The 14,521-nt window shown below is 36.7% G+C and overlaps 1 long non-coding RNA gene across 1 annotated transcript; it reads left to right on the top strand.

The window, feature by feature from the left end:
- The first annotated feature begins 1,814 nt into the window (after positions 1 to 1,814).
- On the top strand, positions 1,815 to 14,478 carry LOC121071539. The gene is made up of 4 exons (XR_005820680.1): positions 1,815 to 1,943; positions 3,382 to 3,575; positions 7,661 to 7,763; positions 14,378 to 14,478. It is a non-coding gene; the product is annotated as an uncharacterized LOC121071539 (long non-coding RNA).
- The last annotated feature ends 43 nt before the right edge of the window (positions 14,479 to 14,521 follow it).

The following is a 14,521-nucleotide window of genomic DNA, read 5'->3' as shown; positions in this document are numbered from 1 at the left end:
AGACTTTGAGAGGTGACTAATATATGCGTTGTCAGACTCTTCAGTAGTAATGGAGGGGAAATTAGTCAAATAAAAATGATAGACTGCTCTTTTTAAACATGTGTTGTTACAAAAAGAAAAGGTATTTGTTTCAGTCATATTATAAAAACAAAGTCTGTATATTCAAGACTTGAATCTAAATGGAAATAAAGTTAGTCATGGTTTGGCCAGAAGTTACCTGTATTTTTTTTTTTTGATGCAAAAGATTTTCCTTTTTCCTCTTGGCAACATTCAGAATATTGTAGGCCTAACATTTATGGCAAAGAGTTATGTTTATTGCTTAGGATGAATAACATACTTTAGATAAAGACATGCAATTCTTTAATTCTAACACCTTTGGCTATGTTCCAGGAATTAATTTTAATTCTGTTAACTTCAAGGCTAATTTTGAAATTTTCCAAGAAATCTTAATTAAATCTTTGGAAAATTCCACAAAATACACCTTTCAGTTCATCTTATTTTTTTTTCCCTAATAAATACTGTTGACAAATCTCAAGAAATCCAAAAGTTTTTCTGTATGGGTACTTGAAAGGAATTTTTAATAACAAAAACTATAGAATTCTTTTCTTATCTCTAAAGCAATCAAGTAGAAGAAATTAATGGAATAACTTCAGAGTATGTATTACTCACTGAGTGATACAGTACCAGACAGTCCATGGCTCCTAAAATAATTATCAAGCTTTTATTATGTTATTATCACCAACTGCACTGGTAAACATATCACGTGATTTAAGAAAAAAATCCCATGGAGTAAAGCAGAAAATGTTGGATAATGTTAGAAGTATGTGTACTCTAGGTTGAAGTCTTGTTCCATTTAGGTCAAAGACAAAAGATCCTGCTGATTTCAATAGTCTTAGTCAGGCCTTAGAAATATTTTGCTAAAGTCACTCTGCCTGATAAAGCTTCAGGTTTATTTTTAGTCATACTGTAGGATCAGTAATTAGAGCAAGGTGGTGATAAGTTCTTGTTCTGATACTCTCAATGCCATTGCCGTCTGTACATACTCGCCTGGGCAGACTGCATAACTTCAGAGAGCATGTTCTCAGAAAATACGCCTTGTTTCTTGAAAGTTATCTTCCTAAGAGGTGGCATGGTCTTAGTGTTGCACAGCCATCCTGAGCTGCAGCATTACAGCATTTCAGCAGTGACATACTGGGCATAAGCACTGATCGTCTTCTGTGTCAGTTATTCAAATACATAGACTAGTGACTGATGTAAAACAGGATAACACAATCAGGAGCTGTATGTGAGTATGTTCATTTAAACTCAACTTAATGTAGCTACTGTTCACATCTTGTTGGTGGAACTAGATATTTCTGTTTTTCTAACAGCAGCACTTATACGCTCATCAAAGAAACCAACCCAGAGGAGGGAAAAGGCACCACTTCAATTTCTATAAAGCCTTATTCTAACACTTAGACTTTTGACTACGTGTGAAAAAATGATTTTCTCTCATCAAAACATTTTACTTACCACAAGATGGCACTGTTTTTTATTTCTTTATTTTCAGCTAGTACTGTCCACAACCTTCTTGTGTTTCATCACATTATCTATAAAGAGCAAATGATCAGATCTCAATAGCATTTAACACACATTTATTTCATATATGTGTTTATTTAGACCATCTGTTTTCTTTATACTAGATTTGAAAAATGTGGGATAGTGGCTTGCAGTGTTCATTGCTTAAAAACATTATTTTTCTTTTCAGACTATAAAATTTTTCACAGCCCACCACTTTACTTTTGAATTTTCAGCCTCAGCTTAATTTGGGTCCACTAATTAAAAAATTGGTTCAGATGTGAGACTAATCCAGATTGGTAAGGATTGGTAATGGATTGGACTAATCCATCCTTGGTAAGGATTTGGATGGACAGGATTTGAATTTTGAATTCATAGAGAATAAGGTAAGTGGCACAAAAATTTCTGGACAGCATTTCACACAGTTCTACTATAAAAATGCCTCTTTCATTGTATATCTGAAAATAGCTTATATTAAATAAACCTATAATGTTATTGAGTAGATGTTACTAAAGATTCCCCTAATAGGCTTGTAATGCCTGCAAGGACAGGGGAATTTACAGAAAAACATATTTACGTAAATAAAGAAAAACTTCCAGCAGCTGAAATAGGAGATGGTAAAAACTGATCTTTATATTAATATGCATTCAAAATATTTCCAGTTATTCTATTTATCTGAATTTATCAAGATTTTGTAAGCATAGGAGACTTGCAAATAAGTTATCCCAGGACATGATTTCTGCAGAATTCAGACCCTAACAAAGCTTACTAAATAACTGTTCTTTGAGTGAAAAAGTTGGTTTTATGCTTCTGTTGAGAATCTGAAGTAGTGACTTGCTGTAAGCAGTGAAGACACCTCCTTCTACAGTAACCCCAGAAAGCATCCAGTGTTTGCTTTCTCTCTTGTGAAAGAACATCTGTTGTGAGTGGTATGAGCTATCTTCTGGGTCTGACCCACCTCTAGTTACTCTTTTAATAACCCAAGTCAGTATGCACAGTAAGTAGGACATGCATGGGTCTCCTTTCCACATAATGGATAGGCAGCAGTAACCTTGCATCTGCTCTTGTGTTAGTCTGTCACTCACAATCAGGGGTTACTTGATGCCTAAAATAATTCCTCCCCTGACAACTAATTCATCTGGGAAGAAAAAAGACTCCATCCAGATGGTGGGAATCTCACAGGCTTCTACCTCTTTTTTTTTTTATTTTTTTTTTAAATGGCAAAGTCTCTTTTTTTTTAATAGACACCCTATAAGTTATATAACATTCTTGGAGCTGTCATGTGTTATTATCAGCCTTTAAATATATATTAGGCATTCAGAAAATAAGCCCTTCCCTGACCTGGTAGAATACTTCTCTAAAAATGTGGGCTGCTAAAACCCTTTACAAAAGTTAAGCCCTAATACCAAATATTATATCTTTATCTAGATGTACAAATTCAAGACAGAGGAGGATGGTATAGTGTAGAAGGACAAACATTTTTTCACTTAATGCAGTGTCATTTTGCTGAGGTTTTTGGTGTGTGTCACCATCTGCAGACTGCTTGGTGGACCATATGCAAAGTAGTGATTTTAGTCCAGCATTTAGCAGGTGTCTTTACGATAAAGCATACTACTCTTGGAAACACAGAATGACTGCAATTTGTAACTGAGGAAAGGAAGACTTAATATTTGTGAAAAGAGGCCTAATTTCCCCACCTAAAGAACTAGGCTTAGCAAATCAGTCTTCAAGAAACATCTGCTATGCCTGTTGAGAAAGCTTACGCAGTCTCACCCTGCAAGGGGGGTATGTCAGTGTAATTGATTTTCTTTTGTTCTGTTATAGAAGTGGAAGACGTCAGCCAGAATGACAGTTACAATACTGTTTTCCATAAATTGAAGTTTCTATCCTGGAGAAGATCAGACTCCTAAGAAACTCGACTATTGTGACTTTTGAAAAATGAGCTTCTTGACCCTGTGATTGGAGAAAGAGCTTGGAGAAAGATTCAAAAGCTCAGAGGTCAAAAGGCAAACAAAAAGGTATCTACATTTGCCATTGAAAAGCTGTATTTGGGGAAGAAATGTATTAGCTGAGGCTGCAACTAGTGGTATGATGTATCAACCTGCTCCCTCTTGAGAGCAAGAAGCATACAGTGATCATATAACACTGATCTGTATTAGTAGGAATACTAAGTACCTCGCTTTTGTCAATGAAATCAATGTAAATTAACACTGGGCAGGACTTGGATTTTTATTTCCATCCAGTCCTTTAGCATAGTGCAACATGAAACGCCACAAAAAAAAAAAAAAAAAAAAAAAAAAAAGATACAATTGGGCTTTCTATCTTTCTATATTTCTGAAAATAAGCACCAGCTTTCAGTGACAGGCCTGCACAGGCCAGGAGCCTGGGCCTTCCAGCCCACAAGCCCACGCCTACCTGCCCCACCATGCAACTAACTCACTCTGGCTCTGTCCCCTGTCCCAGCCCCAGGACCGACGGCCATCCCATCAGATGGGTCCAGGCCCCAAAACCTTGTGTGGCTTTTTGCCATGCTGCGATCTCCAGCACAAAAGCCAGTCACCTCTGAGTTTTTGCAGCTTTGTGGCAAGTCCAAAGCTGACTGTGTTGCCACTGGGTATCCTTTACAGTTCTGTGATGAGCAAATGCGTTTAGTGATAGACCAATAGCAATGATCTTGTGGTGAAATCACTTACAATGCTAATGACACCATCCTTAGCTCTTTAATGAGTTCCGTTTTGATGGATGGTGATCCGAGGGACGTAGGCTACAGTTTGAGAACATGGCTGCCTGTTTTCTGCCCACCCCTGGGTGCGCAGGCCCTTCAGCCAAGCTGGTGGTGCCTCAGGGAAAAAATATTTAAGAAAGGGCAAAAACACTAAACAGACAGAGAAAGAGGGAGAAAATAGAAACAACAGGGCAAAGGAAAAGGTCAGAGAAGGAGGAGGAGAAGGAGGGGCTCCATGGCAGAGCACGGGCCTGCAGCCCATGGAGAGGCCTATGGTGGAGCAGGGGAAAGCCATGAGGAGCGGTGGAGAGGAGCTGTTATAGACCCACCACAGCCCCCATTCCCTGGTAGAGAAGTTGGGAACGAAGGAGTGAAGCGTGAGAAAGGGTGTGGGGAAAAGGCATGGTTCAATGTTTGTCTTTGTTTCTCAAAAAAGCCAAAGATTTTTTCATTGGCAATAAATTAATTTTCCCCAAGTCGAGTCTGTTTTGCCCGTGACAGTAACTAGTGAGCAACCTCCATCTCTTTATCTCTACCTTCAAGCTTTTTCATCATATTTGCTCCCCCTGCCTGTCCCGCTGAGGAAGGGTAGTGAGAGGGTGGCTGGTTGGGCCTCTGCCTGCTGGCCAAGGTCAACCCACTGCATGCATGTGCGTAATAGAGCCGCATGCTCTGAAGAGTTTCCTTGAAAACTAAGGAAATGAGGTGAACGAAAGACAAAGCTTTATAGTTTTAGAAAAAGCTTTGAAGGTGAGGCACAAAAGCATTACATGTTTTGAAGAGTTCCGTGAGGCATCCATCTCTTAAGGCAGAAGATATCCAGCTCAAGCCCCTGGCATTCAAGGCTCCCGACCACCCTACTTCCCATATCAGGACTGAAGAATTTAATGAAAAGTGCTATTTTACTGTGTTTTGACCAGTTAGCTGGCACTTTATACTCTAAGCTGTCTCAAGCAACATGCACTGAATTTGCCCTGAAAAAATGCTGTGGTATTTCCATCTGTCAGTAACAGATTAAAAAAAGATTTTGTGGATTCTTTATAAACAACACTAAACCCTCACCTACGCTATTTATGTCTAAACTAAAGAAAGTCTAGTGATTGATGACAGGACTCCTATGCCAACTACTTACCAATAGACTGACAAATTTTCTGAAACCCGTACATCACTGAAGGGATCAAGAGCAAGACCAAATTCCTGGTCTTCATTGTCTTTTCTTAACCCCCGCTTAAACCCCATTCCAAAATAATAGTTTGAAACCTATTTTCTAGTGACTCATGACCTTTAAGAATGAATATTCATTTTGTGTGAAAGCTACCAAGTCTGTATTAAATGCTATTTTACTCATTTTTAGGGCTTACATTTCTGCTTCAAACATTATTCTTAGTTTTTGTGACCAACAAGCATGTGACCGACAAAATTTATCTATTACTAGACATACTAGACATCCATTTGTTGCTACTGAGGGGATTATTTCTTTAAAAAAGAAGAAGAAAAAAAAAAGATGAAGATGATTTCTTAATAGATAAGAATAGAAACATTTTTCCATTTTTTTTTTCACAAAACATCATGAATGGTAAAAAGATGCTGCACAGAAGTAATGAGCAAATACATGTGCTTCTGATTACTAGGACTTGTAAATAAAGTAAGGTTAATTGATCAGACACAAAATTGAAAGCAAAATTCTATACTAGCATAGGAAAGGTGAATAGCTTGAATAGTGTGACATTCCCTATTGACAGAAATGATGCTGTCGCACTCTTGGCAGTACTGAACTGTACAATTATATGGAGTAGCTTCCATTATAGTGAACTTTTGGAAACTGAAAATAAATAATATTTGAATTAATTGACTCTCTGTGTTGATACCGTTACCAATCTAGATTCCCAGAAAGTTAATTTAAATGAAGCATCTGAACAGAAGAACCTTTGAACTATTTATCCATGGGCAAAGCTAGAAGTGGAATCAGCCAACACATTTCTAGTGTAGCTGTTTTTTATTTTATTAGTTGGGAAATGTGATTTACCAACTTAAATAAAAATATTTTTGACTACATATGATGAACAAAAAAATTATAAAAATTATAAACCTTCACTTTTAAACACTGTTCAGTTTGAGTGGATTTTCCACACAGATGAGGAAGCTGAAATCCGGAGTAAAGGAAAAGAGGCTTCCTTCTATGCTTTCCAACTTTCTTTCACCTTTTTTTTTTTCTTTTTTTATGATGTACTCAGTTTTTCACTCATTTTTGGTCTGTAAAGTAAGCACTTTTCCCTTCTTCCTCATGCTTCACCATTTTCCAGCTGGAAAAAAAAATGCAGGGGAAAGAAAAGGAGAAATAAGAGAAAAAAAATTTAAAACAACTTTAAAAGAAATAGTAAAAAATATTATCTACTTTTTATACCTATATACATATGTTTGAAAATAAAAACTAAGTTTAAAATTGTATTTAACTTTGAACCTTGTTTCAGATTGTATTTCATCCTATTTTAAGATGTGTAGGCAAATTTTCTAAGAAAAAAAAACACATTCTTCCTCTACTTCTAATTCAGGAAAATTGTGAATTTGCAAGTCCTAATATATTTTTGAATGTGAAATTTAGTAAGAAATGCATGTCTGTTCCTCAACAAATCCCATTTCCTGTGGACATCCCTTCCAAGCCTAATCACTGTGGCAAAATGATTTTTCAATTTATTTTTTTTTCCCAAGGATAAACTTAAGATAAACAAATGGTAATCATCACTGGTAATTTAACATTACATATTTTGTCATCCCTTCTACTCTGAGTTCTAGATATGGGTAGTCACATTGACATGAACATGAATCTAGATGGATGAACCCAAACCTAATATTTCTGGGAGATAACCTCCAAAGAGTGGGAGAAGCCCTGGTTTCAGAACCTCGGTGGTCTTAGAAAAACACTGTCTGACTGACATTTTGAAATCACTGTGAATCAATAACTTAATGTTTGAAGGTTTTCTAAGTACTTACAATTGAGGAATTCCTTATTACAGATGCTTAATCCTAGGGATGTCCTAAACTACATCACAAAACAATCTTGAACTGTTCCAGCTTAGAGGAGGAAGGAAAGGATATAAAATTCTTGGGATTGCCTGGACTTGGATAAAAAATAACAACTGTATATGAATGGACCCCAATCTTTTTTTTTTTTTTTTTTTAAAAAAAAAAACTATTGTCAGACCCTCTAATCAGTGATCAGCAGAATGATAGTTTGTCATGTCAGCTTCTCTGGCAACAATGGATTAATTCTTCTGATCTTTTAACAAATGCCAAAATATTAAACTGGTGTCTGGGTGAACTTCTTTAAACAGAGTTTGTGGCACTGTTAAACTTTTTCATTTATGTCTATTTGGTTAGTTTAGTGCAGTAAGAAGTTGATTCTAACTTCGGAAACTTCTCAGGGTCTGAGAAGGCAAGGAAGTTGGTCTTCTGCTCCCAATCCATGAATCGAATGTGAGAGGTAATACACAGTAAATCTCAAATTCTGATCTGTAGCATGTTAATTTAGTTTAATATGTACAAATCTTATTCCTTACTCTAAGAAATCTATCAGTGCCTTGTCTTGGTAAAACCATGTCTTGTTCTCCTCTGTATTTAGGCCTCCTTATTTCTATAAATATTGTTTTGTATATTTAGTTTAGTTTAGTTTCAAATTCTCATCTAAATGCAGTTTGATAGATATGAGTAATGCATGAGTAATACACACACTAGGCAAAGCAAACTCTGAAATAAATATGAAGAGACACAGGGAAACTTTCTGGTAAACAAAAAGGAAAAGCAGGCTTTGACACTCATTGAAGAAACAACCTTTTTAAATGGGAAAACAATGAAAAACAAATACTGAATAAGATCAGAGACAGTCTTGTAAATCAGCGCATCTTGCTTGTTGATTTAAAACCTGATTAAAATCAACAATTTTCATCAGTACCCCTGTCTCCACCCTATTTAAGTGTACTATCAATTATGGCATCCTGCCTGCTTTTAAAGGAGAGTGAAGGGTATTTGTAAACATGTTGTATTATTTTAGCTGTATTATTGTTTTTGCAGGACTTCTGAAGATTTCTAATCTTTATTACTAATTACAAAGTGATATTTGAATCCAATGTGTGTTTCCACAAGTGCTTTTTTTTTTTTTTATACTGACATAAATTATGAGCTGATTTCTCTCTATAATTTCTGTAAGCATCTTCTAAACTGTAACTAGAGTAGGGACGAGGAACTGATGGGCAAAGGTAAGGTCAGTGCATCAGATTCTTTCACATAAGTGCTTTCCAGGCAGGATCAAAATAACTATTATGGCTTGATTTATTTTTTATTTTGGCAGTAGTCCTGTAACTGAGCCTTTGTGTTAGAATGCCTGTATGGAGCTGCCCCTACACACCATTTGTCGCATCAAAGACTTTCTGTTTACAGCTATCTCATGGCACCTTGAGGCTACAAGGTTTGCAGTTCTCACATTTGCTGAATGTCAATGAACTATAAAATAATTAGCTAAGAATCAGGTCATTTAACCCGAATCAATTTATGACACTGTGTTTTCTCAGTGCTGGCTCTATCACCTATGTCAGCACTATGCGGGCAGTCCCATTTGTACTAGCTTAGAATGGAATTGATCATACATTAGTTAACAGTTATTCACACATTGCCCTGTGGAATAATTTCACAAAGAGTTGTATAACTGAGGAGATGAAAAGGAGTTGGATTTCCCTGCTAGTTTAATACGTGCAGCTGTTTCACCCTGACATCCCTTTGCTAAATGTTCAGGAAACTCCATGCCCTAACACATCATTAAAAAACAAAAAAGAATTCCTAATTCTCCTGAGCATCTCAACTCCAGATAAGAGTGATAGATTAAAATTTATCATCTGCTTTAAGTCCCATGTAGCCGCCACTTAAAAAGAAAGCTTCCATAAAGTGCTTCCAAAGGATATGAACTCTAAGAAAATTAAACTAGAGATTTACTTGAACAATAATATTATTATAATTTGGGACTAGGCTAACAGAGTCTGAATCTAGAAGTTCAGCTGGCCAGCAGTAAAGACATGTTTGCAAAGTCTGTACTGTAATCATCAAAGCACAGACTTTGGTATCCTCAGAGATTCCACTCAGCCTTCAAATCTCCTGTTGCATACTGCAAGGGCTAAGGCCAGCACTAAATCACTATCTCTTGGGTTAGAAACTATTTAAAAATATGCTTACTTAGTGCATAGAGATTTTGAAGAATGGACTGTGTTAAATGAAAAGTTAAAAAAAATTAAAAAAATAAATTAAAAAAGAGGAAAGGAGCAGACAAAGGGAGAAGTCAAGTAATATATGGATGTGCTCTTGTACCTGCTGATTTTAAGCAGGGGTGCTAACCTCACAACTCAACAGACAGCCTTTCAAAGGAGGAAAGGAATATTATTAGTGTAGTGTCTTTGTCCAAGATTATACAGAATGTTTAGCAAGTCCCTTTAAAACTGGGAAGGGAGATAAAACTCTGCTTAATGATGATGAAAGTCTCATCAGCCTGAACTGATGTTGCTATGGAAATACAAATAATTTTTTTTCCCTCTGTCTTCTTCATTTTGTCCAGGAAATTCCTAACAATCAAAAAAGAAATATGACTTCTCCTGACCTCTGCCTTAGAATTAATAGTGCTGATGCTGCATTATTAGTGGTAAAGTGGTAGAGTCAGTTCTGAAAGCACAGATTGTAACACAACATTTCCTTGTTATTCAGAGTACAAAAATGACCAGGTAGTCATTTTAAGCTTTTATCTTTTATGTGGGAGACAGGATGGGGAAGCTTGCCATGTTAAAGAGCATAAATTCACCTATGAGTTCCAGACGTGGGACTGAAGGCCAAACAAACCTTTATGTGCACAGATATATGTTCAAGTGGAAAGGTTGACTATGTGCTTTAATCATGACTAAAACGCAGACTCAGTCATGACCCAACTGCATACATGAGTGAACTGTTACTGTTACGCAGCCGTTAATTCTGGCTAAACCATTTCACAAGAATAAGGAGTCTTGGCCATCCTCTCAGATAGGTTAAGATTCCAGTGTAAGAACTAGGTTGCTTCTAGTTTTCCTAAAAGAAGTTATCTTCTCTATTCTATTAGCTAACTAGCATCTAAGTACTTCAGAGAACTAAAGCATATTATAACTTACTTATGGAGGATATTTTGATAGAAGATGATTTTAGTGGTCATAAAAATTGCACACTTGATCAAAATAACTAAAACCAGAGTGTGAAGTCTCTGTAATTTTTAAAAAGGCATCTTAAGGTGTAGAATCTCTATCATTAGTGCAAGGCCTGGGTCTGGTATTTGCCAGTGTTGCGTTATGTCTAGTCAAATGTAGTTGACAGTGGGATTCTATTGAATTTCTTCATATTAGATGTCAGTGCTACACAACAATGTGGAAAAATGGGTTAGCATATGAAATTCATGTTCTGCTCCCTCTTGCTGCAAAGCTCTTTTCACCTCATGCTTCTGTAAAAGTTTCAGTATTTTTTCGAAGTGGGAAGAGATTCTTACTGGTGGCCTCTGAACTAGTCAGCTCTCCTGTAGTAACAGAGTTGTCTTATTGCTTACAGGCTAAAACATTGCCTCATTGCTGAATGTCTTGACATGACAGGAGTCTTAAGAGACATTCGGCAATGGTCTTGAGGAGTTGACAGAACAGTATCTTTCTCATTACTCTTCTAGTTCATCATCCATGCGGTTATGGTGACATTAATAAAAATCAAATGTGAGAGTCAAAGAAACTGTACAGTGAGAATGAGTAAGGAAGAGATGGGTACATATTTGTAAAGCAGTCTTTGGAGTGGCTAGTCAATGCCTACTTGCTTTAGAAGAAACTGCATTTCAGTTCCTTTATGTTTAAATTTCAAAATATCATTTAGAAGTTTCATTGTGATAAATGAGAGATAGCTATCTCAAGTAGCTGTTGGAGAAGCAATAACTTAATTCCTGAAAATTTCAGACCTCTAGTCAGTCAAGATGCATTTTCAAGAAAGCAGAAAGCTCCAGCCTATCTTGATTATTTTATTATATGATTTTCACACTATTGGTTCACACTTGAATTCTTGCCCTATTCTGCTTAAAAGAGGTGTTTCTCTAGATCTGATGCTGCATCTTCAGCCCTTCTCTATAAATGTTCCTGTTAAACATAACCGAGCTAAGAATACTTACTGCCAGAGGGGTAGGTGGACTTAAGTTTAAAAGGGCTTAAAGTAAACAAGTAATGTGACATAAATCTTACCGCGTATGTTGATTTTGGTTTAAACACTGCTGCTACTCTAAAATGGTGTTATGATGTTAAGATCGTAGACGATTTGGGTGATTTTGCTGACATTTCTGTGGTTTAAACTGTATATCACAAATTTCAGATTCAGAACTGCTGCTGTAAGGTAGCTACACTACAAGGGACACGCAAGTTTTGAAGCATTATGTTCCCTCAACTTCTTGATTTACTGAAATTCTCCAAGTTTATTTCAAACCTTACTGTTAGGAAATGTCAATGAAAAAGAAACTTGGTTTGTATTTATTAGTGCTATCATCACAGCTCTCAAACATTGAAGCTGTCATTGCGACTGGAGCCATGGAAACATAGACACTATCTCCTGAAAATATTTTAACGCTAAAAATGAGCACCATTTAGAGGCTAGGGATAAATGAGATGATCGAAATATAAAGAACTGATACCCACATACTTTCAATTTTAGGTGTTGTGTACAGGTATATGTAAGTGCATGTGTTTGCTTTGTACTGAAATGTATAGCACTGCATACACAATCTGCACTCTCCGGCTTCCTGCAGCACTCTCCTGTAGCCAGGCCTTTATAGCACTTCCATGTCTCTTGTGGCTGGCACAGGTCTTAGAAAGCACCTGTAAGAGCAAAAGAAAGCCATCAGAACTTTTCAGGATATATCTGAGTTTTAAAGTAGCATTGACACAAAATATAAGTTAGCCAGTTAATCAAAGAAAGTCAAGAAGTAGGAAGTGATGATTCTAATCACAGCACATAAATCAGCCGTATTTTGGCTTCCACCTCCCAAAAGTTAACTGGCCTGAGACAGAGCCCAGTTCTTGTCCTGGTGTTAGGAGGAAACCAGCTAAAACTGGGCCAGTGCAGGACTTGTGTAAGCCAGCTCAGAACCATCACTAGCTTCCCAAAGCTTGTGTTATAGACCAGGCTCACAGGCTGTCATATAAGTCTTTCCTGCAAGCATAAGTTGGCCATTTCTGAGTCGGCACTGAAGGGTATAAGGTTATAATAGTTAACATACCCTTGAATGGCAGAGTGCCATGGGTCATTGGTAAAATGGAAGGCTTAGCAATGGATCAAATTGTATCTGCCAAGTATATTTATCTTTCTGCTTGCTAAGTGTTAAAGAGTCCTGGTGACACTGATAAGGGAACTGTTACTTATATTTGCAAAGCCTAAATACATCAGGTCATGACCCCGATTGGATAAGTGGTAGCTAAACTCTTACAGCTCTCCAACAATAGAAAAAAATTACAGCACTGGTAATTGGGCACCAGCTATGGAAGAAAATGTGAATGGCAATAAGTACAAAGGCAGATTATGACTTTCTGACTCCTTGGCATGCTTTAGTGAGTATATGGACCATGCCACTTTAGTCTGATCTTCACAAAGGAATTGTCTTTGAACAAGCCGAGACTGACAGCTTTTTTTCTGACTCTGTGTGAGGTTAAAGTCTGGGACCTGGCACTCATGTCACTGGTGCATGACAAAAAGTAGAGAAGTAACACTTTAGAAACACAGTAGGCCTTCTGCTGCTTCTTTTGTTGCCTGGACAGTCCAGTGTTCTTTCGTATCACAAAAATACAATAAAGGTGCTAGCCATCGATTTGGTCAAGGATGAAGCTGGCATAACAGACCTGCAATGGTGCAGAACTAATCTGCAGCCAGGCCTTTCCTGTGTGATAAGCCCACACTCAAGTAACCTAATCTGCAATGGGAAATCACACACACAAAAAAGTGCCCAGCATTTAGTGATGGCCTGAATTTTTTCACAGTCATTTGAAGGTTTCCATTGAGGTCCTCTAGTCATTTGATGTGGCAATTAGCAAGAGGACTTTTGTACTCTATGGAGATGAAACAGCCCTCTCCAATAATTATTTTATGCCTTGAACAGAAACAAAAAAAAGCCCAAGGAGCAGATAACATTGTTACATCAAACAGCAAATAGGTTGTGCTTCTAACTACCTATTTTCTTTTAAAGTAAAGTGTTACTTTTCCCATGAGAAAAATCCTTGAAATTATAAACCAAAATTTCCCCATATTGTCTGCAGACTATCTACATTTTTATCTAGGTTCCTAATGCAGTCAGCTTGCTTTGATCTTACAGCATTTTTTAATTCTCCTTTGCTTTTCAAACGCTTTATGAAATATTAGCAATGTGAAGTGGAAAAGTGTTAACACCATATACAAGCCCTTGTTTTTTTTCACATCAGAGCCAAACACACTGAAAAATAAAGTGCCAGTTTACTTCCTTAGTATGCTTAAGAGCTCACTTACTCTCCATCAATAATTTTATGGAATATTATATTTGATGATTGATTTGATTTGATTATATTTAATCATGATTTCTCCAAAGTAAATGTATTCATCACAGTACATGAAATGTCAGTAACAGTTAACATGCATCATCTCCCAGGTAATGTGAAGAAATGATAAAATAACCAATTACTTTCCAGTGCCAGATCAGTTTTATTTCACTATCAGTAAAAACTGGAACTTCCTTCAGTTACAATTAAGAAGTTCGCAGGTGAACTTCAGCCTGAAGGTAGCTCTCTAAGAATTATAAAGTAAATTGATGTCAGAACCTACCAGTTCCTTGTGTCTTGCACTATTGTGATTCTTAAAGTGAGACCAATCAGACTTCTAAGTTAGAAGGGTTTTTTTTTGTTTGTTTGTTTGGTTCATATCTTGCGTTTCCTTGTAGGTGAGCAAAGATGTAGTGTAGTAGATACAAGCAAAGATATTTGACAAGGAATTAATAAAACCAGATGTCTAAGTTTAGAAATTTTAACAGGTAACTTTTATTTTATTCTTTAGTTTATTGAGGAATCTGTACATGGAACTGGATATTCCTTCACCGGTGATGCAGTCTCCTTTGCAGGAAGTTGGGGCAGTGACATGTTGACTTGTCTGGGATGTAATTAGAGTTATTCTACTTCCTTTTGGACTTATTTTTCATTC

Source organism: Cygnus olor, chromosome 5 (genome assembly GCF_009769625.2).
Source record: "Cygnus olor isolate bCygOlo1 chromosome 5, bCygOlo1.pri.v2, whole genome shotgun sequence".
NCBI classification, from domain to species: Eukaryota; Metazoa; Chordata; class Aves; order Anseriformes; family Anatidae; genus Cygnus; species Cygnus olor.
Note: the sequence above shows the minus strand (reverse complement) of the source record. Positions and strands in the feature narration are given on the sequence as shown.